Here is a 9,957-nt window from a genome sequence, read left to right as displayed (position 1 = left end):
CCCAACCCCTCTCCCATCTGGTGACTATCAATTTATCTTTATCCATGAGGTAGTTTCGGTTTTGTTTATTTTGCTTTTTAGATTTCATATGTAAAATCGTATGGTATTAGTCTTTCTTTGTCTGACCTATTTCAGTCAGCATAATATCCTTTAGGTCCATCCATGTAGTTGGAAATGGCAAGATTTCATTCTTTTTTATAGTTGAGTGATACTCCATTCTATTTATGTTCTACATTTTCTTTATCTACTCATCTATTGATGGACACTTAAGTTGCCTCCAGATCTTGGCCACTGTAAATAACGCTGCAATAAACATAGGAGTGTATGTATCTTTTTGAATTCGTGTTTTGGATTTCTTCAGATAAATATCCGGAAGTGGAATTGCTGGGTCACATGGTGGTTATATTTTTAATTTTTTGAGGAACCTCATACTGTTTTTCATAGTGACTGCACCAATGACAACACCAAAATGCATGAAAGTTCCCTTTCCTCCACATCCTCGCCAACACTGTTTGTTGATTTATTGATGATAGCCATTCTGACAGGTGTAAGGTGATACCTCATTTTAGTTTTAATTTGCATTTCTTTGATGATTAGTGATGTCATGAAGCTTTCCATCTGTTTTCTTCTAAGAGATTTATAGTTTTATCTTTTATGTGACGTTTTTAATCCATTTTGAGTTCGTTTTTGCACATGGCATGAGGTAAGGATCTAACTTCATTCCTTGACATGTGGATACACAGTTTTCCCAGCACCCTTTGTTGAAAAGATTGTCTTTTTCCCATTGAATGATCTTAGTACCCTTGTTGAAAATGATCTGCCATATATGCAACTTGATAAATACTATCTCTTAGAATAATGAATCATAAAACTGTTTTGTACTAACAGCATAATTAACAAATGAAATAAAATAGAAAGCACAGACCTATGTATTCTAGTGTATAAAAGTGGCATTACACTATGAAAGAGCAGAAAACAATATTTAAAAAACAGAGCTAGAGTAACTGGTTAATTATTTATAAATTAAAGTAACATTTTCCCCACTTTTCACACATCAAAATTAACCCCCAAAGGTCTAAAAAGTAATAATAATGTATCTGTACATATCTATGTATGAGACTTTTGATATAAGAATGGGGAGCTACTTTTCTAAGCATAAAAAAGTAGTGGACTCAATCATAAAAATAAAGCAGAACAGATTTAATGATATAAAATTTAAAACTATTGCCAAAAAACAATTGGCAAACCATAAAAAATTATTGTATCATCTTTGGCAAAATTTTAATATCCTTAATGTACAAAGTGTGAATAATTTGATTAGTAGAATATCCTACTTTTAAAAATAGGCACAAGATACAAAAAATTGAAAATACAAATAACCAATGTGTGAAATAATATTTAAATTCTTAAAAAAATGCAACTAAACAGTAAGATACTATTTTTTACCCATTGGAATTTAAAGATAATTTTACAGAGGAAAATAATTGATATACGATTGGTGGCAATATAGACTGGAACTACATTTCTGGATAACACTTAAGTATAAGCACAAAGGTTCTTAAAGTATCTATTTCTAAATGAGTGGTATACCAGACTTGATCCTGGAACAAAATACTATATTAAGGGAAAAACAACAATAGTGAATCACAATAAAGTCTGGAGTTTAGTGAATAGTATTGTACCAATGTTATTTTCTTATTATTTTTTGGCAAAGGTACCATGGTTATGTAAGATGTCACAATCAAGGGAAGCTGGGTGAGGGGAATATGTGAACTCTCTACACCATCTCTGCATATTTTCGTAAATCAAAAATCACTGTAGGACAGTGAACAGCATGGTGATGTGAGAGGACCTCCAAGTCTCTCCTCTTGAAGTTACAAGTTGGACAACTCTAATTCTACAAAGGATTCCCTGCTAACAGGCATTGAGACGCCTGAATGTGGGCATATCTGAGCAAATGGCAGAGGCAGGACAGGGGGTGAGGGGAAGATGGAGACAGAAGCCGTGTGCAGTCTGGTGCCTACTCTGGCCCCAGCCGACAGCAGAGGCAGTAATTGAGCCTAGGTGGCTGGCACACATTGAGGCTGGGCCAAGGAGCAGAGTAGCAGTGTAACAGGTTGCAGCATTCCTTATCCCACCAGCACCAGACAGAGAATTTAGCAGAATGGGAATCAGCCCACCCCACCCACCTGTGGCCTAATCTGGCTGTAAAACCCTTACTTGGCAGATCACAAAGGAGCTGAAAAAAACTTTTTAGCTTATGTGGTCTGTGAACAGCATGGTGATGTGATGATCTGTACCTTTTGTGTCTAAATCCACTGAAGAGAAACAGAGTCCCAGATACGTGAACCAGTATGCCCCTGTCCACCTTTCCCCACCCACATCAGCATAGCCTGGTAGAGGCAGCTGGGTCCACTCAGACTGAGCAGCTCTGGCTGGTGGCTTCTGGCTACAGAAAGGCAGCATCAAGAACATATAGAAGACCCATACCCCACCATTTCCCAATCTATGGGAGTGACAGATACAATGACAGAGGCAACCCAATGTAAAGGGGATGTCTACCTCCTTAAGAAATATGGGGCATTTTTCATGGCTGAGGTAACACTGCTCCACAGAGATTCCAGAATAAAAATTTGTGCTTTAGCACCACCTACTGGAAAACAAAAGAAAAACCTCTACTTATCAACTTGCAAAACACTGAAGTGGTAATTTTTTTTTTCCTAAGTTTCCATTCCCACAAATGCTCAGGCAGAGAAGTAATCCACAAAGAACAATGAATAACCAAGTTAACAAAGGAATTTTAAAAAAATCTCCAGAAAACAAAGGTATTGAATACTGTGACTTAAGTGACAAAGAATTCAAGATTGAGGTTTTAAAAAAACCCTTAATGAGTACAAGAAAACTCAGAAAAATAATTCAACAAGCTCTAAAATAAAATCAATGGACAAAAAAGTATTTACCAAAGAGACTAAAACTATAAAAAATAACTAAACAGAAATTCTGGAGCTAAAGAACTCAATAAATGAGATCAAGAATGAACTAGCGAGCATATGAAATTGAGCAGACCAGATGGAGGAAAGAATTAGTGATATAGAAGACAGAAATTTAGAAATGACCCAGGTGGAATACAAGAGAATCGAGAGTAAAAAATTAAATAAATAAAAAGAACTCTACAAGAACTATCTGACTCCATTAGATAGAGCAATATAGGAATAATGAATATACCAGAAGAAAGAGTGTGAAAAGGGAACTAATAGCCTATTAAATTTTATCAGCCAATCTTATCCCAAAATAAATTCAACAAAATGCTAAGAATAAAAGAGCCTATCCAAATAAATAATCAACAAAAACTTCACAAATCTATGGAAAGAACTGGATCCTCAAATCAAAAAAGCTAATAGAACACCTAATTATTTAAATCCATAAAGGCCTTCTCCAAGGCATAATATATTAAACCTGTCAAAATTAATGACAAAGAAAGAATCCTCAAGGCCAGGGAATAGAAGATGAGAACATATGAAGGAAACCCCATTAGATCATCATCAAATTTTCCAGCAGAAACCCTACAAACTAGGAGACCGTGGAATCAAATATTCAAATTATTGAAAGAGAGAAATCACCATCCAGTAATAATATATCCAGTAAAGTAATGCTTTAGATATGAGGGAGAAATAAAGACTTTTCCAGATATACAGAAGCTGAGAGAATTTACCACCACAAGACCTGCCTTATAGGAAATGCTGAGACTTCCAGTCAAGATGGTGGCATAGATAAACATGGTACTTACATCCTCCCACAACCATATCAAAATTACAACTAAACTACAACCATAAAAAACAAAACAAAACAAAAAAACTACAGAACAACCATCATTCAGAACTGCCTAAATTTAGCTGAATGGAAGTCCTACAACTAGGGATTTAAAGAAGCCACAACGAGACTGGTAGGAAGGGCAGAGATGCAGAACACCCACGTGTGACAGATAAAAATTAGGAGGGATAACTTGGCTTTAGAGGAGTGAGGGGTATCAGCCCAACAGCAGGCCCCCAGTCCTAGGGTTCCAGTACTGGGAAGAGAAGTTCTCATGATTTCTGGCTATAAAAACCAGTGGGGGTTGAGGCTGAGAAAGATGGAGTTTGCTGGAGTACCAGGCTATTCTTCTTAAAGGGCCCGCACACAGACTTACTTTGATTCACTCCCTCTGAGCTCCAGCACTCGGGTAGCAGCTGAAAAGGCACCAGGGACATTTGCGGAGGAACTGAATTGTTTGGAATCAGGGAGAAAGCGGGGGGGGGGGGGGGGGGCAGCTTTCTCCCAAACAAAAGTGCTGGCAGAGGCCATTGTTTTTTTTGATGAACCCTCCTACAACAGAGCTGGCAGGAGGGTGCCATATCTATCACTGTTTACTCTGCCCTGGTGATTCCCTGAGATCCCCACCCCACCAAATTTGAGGTCATAGATAAACATGGAGTTTCTAGAGGCTTTTCCATAAGAATAGCCTGTCTTGGCACATGCTTCAGACTTTTACTAAAATCTCTCAAACAAGCACCATCTGCTCTCTATGTACCCCATACCTCTTGCTAAGTGGCCATAGAACTGACAGTAGAGGCAGCCAGCCTTGGTTTACAGCTTGGCCTCTCCCTGGCACCTCCAAGCCCAGCACAGAAGCAGCCATCTACAGACTGCTCTGTACCTCATGCTGGATGGTCCTAGGCAAGGCACAGGTGGTGGCTGACACCTTGTGGGAGGCCCCAAAGCCAGTGAAACCAATGAACAACTTCAGGGGAAGATTTGGTGGATGCCAATGCCCTGCTGACACAAGTCCTACTCCATCAGGTTGGCCCCTAGCAGCTCCTCCACTTTACTTGCAGCTAGTCTTTGGAGCCAATCAGCCTAGGGATCAATCCTTCCTGGTGATACCAATAGCAATCAAGGCTCAATTACAACAGGATAGTGCACGCAGCCCACATAGAGGCACACGTGGAGTGCCCAGCTCAAGTAATTAGGGAGGCTGTGCCACTGGGCCCTACAGGACACTTACTATACAAGGGCACTCTATCAAGTCTGGGAGATGTGGCAGCTCTACTAATACATAGAGGGAAGCACAGGGAAGAAGTCAAAATGAGGAGACAAAGAAATAGGTCTCAAATAAAAGAGCCAGATGAATCTCCAGAAAAAGAACTACATGAAATGGAGCAAATTACCAGATACAGAATTGAAAACAATGGTTATTAACATGCTCAAGAAACTTAGAACTTCAACAGCATTAAAAAAAAAAAAAAGACACAAACCACAAAAAAGAACCAGACAGAAATGAGGGATCCACTAACTGAAATGAAGAATAAATTACAGGAGTCAACAGTGGAGTAGATGAAGTTGAGAATCAAATCAGCAATTCAAAATATAAGGAAGCAGAAAATATTCAATCAGAACAGCAAAAAAAAAAAAAAAAAAAGCATCCAAAACAATGAGGATAGTTTTAAGGAGCCTCTGGGACAATTTCATGCATATTAACATGTCTATCATGGGGGTCTCAGAAGGAGAAGTGAGAGAGCAAGAAATTGAAAACCTATTTGATGCACTAACCATCCGAGAGATGCAAATCAAAACAACAATGAGGTACTATCTCACACCTGTCAGACTGGCTATCATCAACAAATCAACAAATGACAAGTGCTGGAGAGGATGTGGAGAAAAAGGAATACTTGTGCACTGCTGGTGGGAATGCAGACTGGTGCAGCCACTATGAAGACAGTATGGAGTTTCCTCAAAAAAGTTAAAAATGGAACTCCCATTTGACCCTGTGATCCCACTTCTAGGAATATATCCCAAGAAACCAGAAACACCAATCAGAAAGGATATATGCACCCCTATGTTCATAGCAGCACAATTCACCATAGCTAAGATCTGGAAACAGCCTAAGTGCCCATCAGTAGATGAATGGATTAGAAAACTGTGGTACATCTACACGATGGAATACTATGCTGCTGTAAAAAGGAAGGAACTCTTACCATTTGCAACGGCATGGATGGAACTAGAGAGTATTATGCTAAGTGAAATAAGCCAGTCAATGAAGGAAAAATACCACATGATCTCACTCATTCGTGGATAATAGAGACCATTATACACTTTTGAACAATAATAGATACAGAGGCAGAGCTGCCTCAAACAGATTGTCAAACTGCAGCGGGAAGGCTGGGGAGGGTTGGGGGGCAGGAGGGAGGGGGTAAGAGATCAACCGAAGGACTTGTATGCATGCATATAAGCATAACCAATGGACATAAGACACTGGGGGATAGGGGAGGCTAGGGGACTGTCAAGGGTGGGGGGGAAAGAAAGGACACATATGTAATACCCTTTGTAATACTTTAAGCAATAAAAAAAAAAGAAAATAAAGAAAAGAAAACCTATTTGAAAAAACAACAATGGAAAAGTATTCTAACCTGGTGAAGGAAATAGACATACAAGTCCAGGAAGCAGAGTCCCAAACAAGATGAACCCAAAAAGGCCCACATCAAGACACATCATAATAAAAATGCCAAAGGTTAAAGATAACAAATCTTAAAAACAGCAAAAGAAAATCAGATAGTCATCTACAAGGGAGCTCCCATAAGACTGTTAGCTGATTTCTCAACAGAAACTTTGCAGGTCAGAAGGGATTGGCAAGAAATATTCTAAGTGATGAAATGCAAGGACATAAACCATGATTACTCTACCCAACAAAGCCATCATTTAGAATTGAAAGACTTACAAAGAGCTTCCCAGACAAGAAAAAGCTAAAGGAGTTCATTACCACCAAACCATATTACAAGAAATGTTAAAGGGACTTCTTTAAGAAGAAGAAGAGCCTGGCTCAGTGGTTGAGCATCAACCTATGAAGCAGGAGGTCTTGGTTCAAATCACGTCAGAGCACATGCCGGGGTTGTGGGCTTGAGCCCCAGTAAGGGTGTGCAGGCGGCAGCCAATCAATGATTCTCTCTCATCATTGATGTTTCAGTCTCTTTCTCCCTCTCCCTTCCTTTCTGAAATCAATAAAATATATTTTTTTAAAAAGATAAAAAATATGAATAATAAACAGACTGGCAATAAATCCACATCTATAAACTGCTGGGGTCCAACCCCAGCGGGTCCAGGGGTCCCCAAAGGTGTGGACGGAGTCGGCGAAGAAGGAATGACGCAGAGACAGCGTTCAGTTGATCAGCAGCCTAGCCAGGATCTCCAGCCAGGATCTCCAGCCAAGTTCTGGTCTGGATCTCCAGAGAGGTTCTGCTTCAGATCTCCAGCGAAGTTCTGGTTAGGAACTCCAGCCAGGTTCTGTGTCCATGTTCTCTTGCTAGGATCTCCAGCCAGGTTCTCCAGGTTCTCCAGCCAGGTTCTGTAGCCAAGTTCCCTCGCTAGGTTCTCCAGCCAGGTTCTGTCCAGGTTCTCCAGCCAGGTTCAGTCACCAGGTTTTAGTCAGGTTCTCTTGCCAATTTCTGTAGTCAGGTTCAGTCCAGGATCTTTTGCCATGTTCTCTCCAGCGAAGTTCTTCTGTCTCTAGAGAACGTTCTGTGTAGTGTCTGTGCCTCCTGGTTCTGTCTTCTCGGTTCTGTCTGCTGTTGTCTTGTTACAACTGTATTTATACCAGTTGATTCAATCCTATCAATCTCTATTCCAAAGGTTAGGGCGTTTCTTATCTCCAATCCAGGGAGTAAAGATTATGTAGCTTAAGCATGATTGTTCGTAGTTAAAGTGATTAATTACCCGCCTGGCACTTAGTTGAGGGGTTTTTTTCCCTCCCTAACTTCAGGGGAAAAATCCCTACCTGGGGAAACAACCTTTCTCAGAGAAGAGACCTTGGTTAAAACACATAGTGCCAAGAAGGTGAGCAAACATTTTAAGAACAGTATGCCATATATGCCAGGTCCTTTGAAACAGCAAGGATGGACCAGCTCCCGGCAATAAACAATTACTTTAAATGCAAATGGGTTAAAACAAGTGAAAAAGCTAGGGAGCAATACCTATAACAGATAAAATAGACTTTAAAACAAAAGCTACAGTAAGAGACAAAGAAGAACCTAGTAACTCCACTTTTGGGTATTTATCTGAAGAAACCCAGAACATTAAATTAGAAAGACATATACACCCACATGTTTATTGCAGCATTATTTACAACTAGAGACCCAGTGCACATAATTCGTGCACAGGTAGGGTTCCTAGGCCTGGTCAGCAATCAGGGCCGATCTGTGGGGTGACCGGTGGGGCAATTGGGGCCCCCACTCGCACCCGCCTTGCTCACCTGCTCCACCCGCTCTCATAGGGGCCCATTAGGGGCCGGCAGCACCTCCACTGCCGCCCGCTGCCAGGACTGCGTCGCCGATACCCACCATGTCCTGCACCACCTCCTGGTGGTCAGCACATATCTAACTCCTGGTCAGTGGAACCTGCCTGTGGGGACAATTTGCATATTAGCCTTTTATTATATAGGATGGCTAAGATATGGAAGCAACCTAAGTGTCCAACAAGAAATGAATGGATAAAGAAGTTGTGCATATATACAATGGAATATCACTCAACCATAAAAAAGAATGAAATCTGCAACAACATGGATGGACCTAGAGGGTATTATGCTAAGTGAAATAAATTAGAGAAAGACAAATGCCAATGATTATTTCACTTATATGTGGAATCTAAAAAACAAAATAAACAAGCAGAACAGAAACAGACTCAGATAACATTTTGACAGTTGCTAGATGGGAGAGGGATTGGGAGGTTGGGTGAAAAAGATGAAGGCATTTTGAAATATAAATCAGTAGTTACAGAATATTCATAAGAATGTAAAATACTGCATAGGGAATATGGTCAATAATATTGTAATCCTATATAATAATCTACACTAATAAAAGAGAAAAATGGTAATTGGTGTACGGCGCTACCCTTTTCATGGGCTAATCAGGGCTATATGCAAATTAACTGCCAACTAAGATTGGCAGTTAACTGCCAACAAGATGGCGGCTAATTTGCATATGTAGGCACAATGCAGGGAGGCGAAAGGGAAAGCAGGAAGAAGCCCCCTGCCACTGACAGTGATCGGAAACCCAGGGGGGAGCTAATTGCTGGGGGGCAGGGCAAAGGCGGCCCTGTCAGAGGCGTCAGGCCTGGGCAAGGGGCCAATCCTGCGATTGGAGGGTGATGGGGGTCAACGCCTGAGGGCTCCCAGTATGTGAGAGGGGGCAGGCTGGGCTGAGGGACACTCCCCCCCCACACACACACCCAGTGCACGAATTTCGTGCACCAGGCCCCTAGTCCTATATAATAAAAGAGTAATATGCAAATTGACCCTAACAGCAGAATGACTGGGAATGACTGGTCACTATGACACACACTGACCACCAGGGGGCAGACGCTCAATGCAGGAGCTGCCCCCTGGTGGTCAGTGCGCTCTCACAGGGGGAACTCTGCTCAGCCACAATCCAAGCTGACCACTGCCAGCACAGCGGTGGTGGCGGGAGCCTCTCCCGCCTCCTCAGAAGCACTAAGGATGTCCGACTGCAGCTTAGGCCTGCTCCACGCTGGCAAGTGGACATCCCCCGAGAGCTCCCAGGCTGCCAGAGGGATGTCTGATTGCCAGCTTAGGCCCAGTCTCCCAGGGAGCAGGCCTAAGCCAGCAGGTGGACATCCCCCTCCCCCGAGGGGTCCCAGACTGCAAGAGGGCACAGGCTGGGCTGAGGGACCCCCCCCCCCCACGAGTGCACAAATTTTTGTGCACTGGGCCTCTAGTAACTATATATGGTGCTAGACTTATTGGCATGATTACTTTGTTATATAAATGTATAATCATGGGATTGTACACCTGAAACTAATATTGTATGTCAACTGTAATTAAAAAACCCCCACAAAACCACCCATGGCTCTTGTAGAGTCTATATATGTAAACATTGGGAATCATTGTGTGAAAGTTGCAATTCTGGGGTTTCT

This window comes from Myotis myotis, unplaced genomic scaffold (genome assembly GCF_014108235.1).
Source record: "Myotis myotis isolate mMyoMyo1 unplaced genomic scaffold, mMyoMyo1.p scaffold_m19_p_1, whole genome shotgun sequence".
Classification (NCBI taxonomy): domain Eukaryota; kingdom Metazoa; phylum Chordata; class Mammalia; order Chiroptera; family Vespertilionidae; genus Myotis; species Myotis myotis.
The sequence above is the reverse complement of the archived record's forward strand: the minus strand, read 5'-3'. Positions refer to the sequence as shown.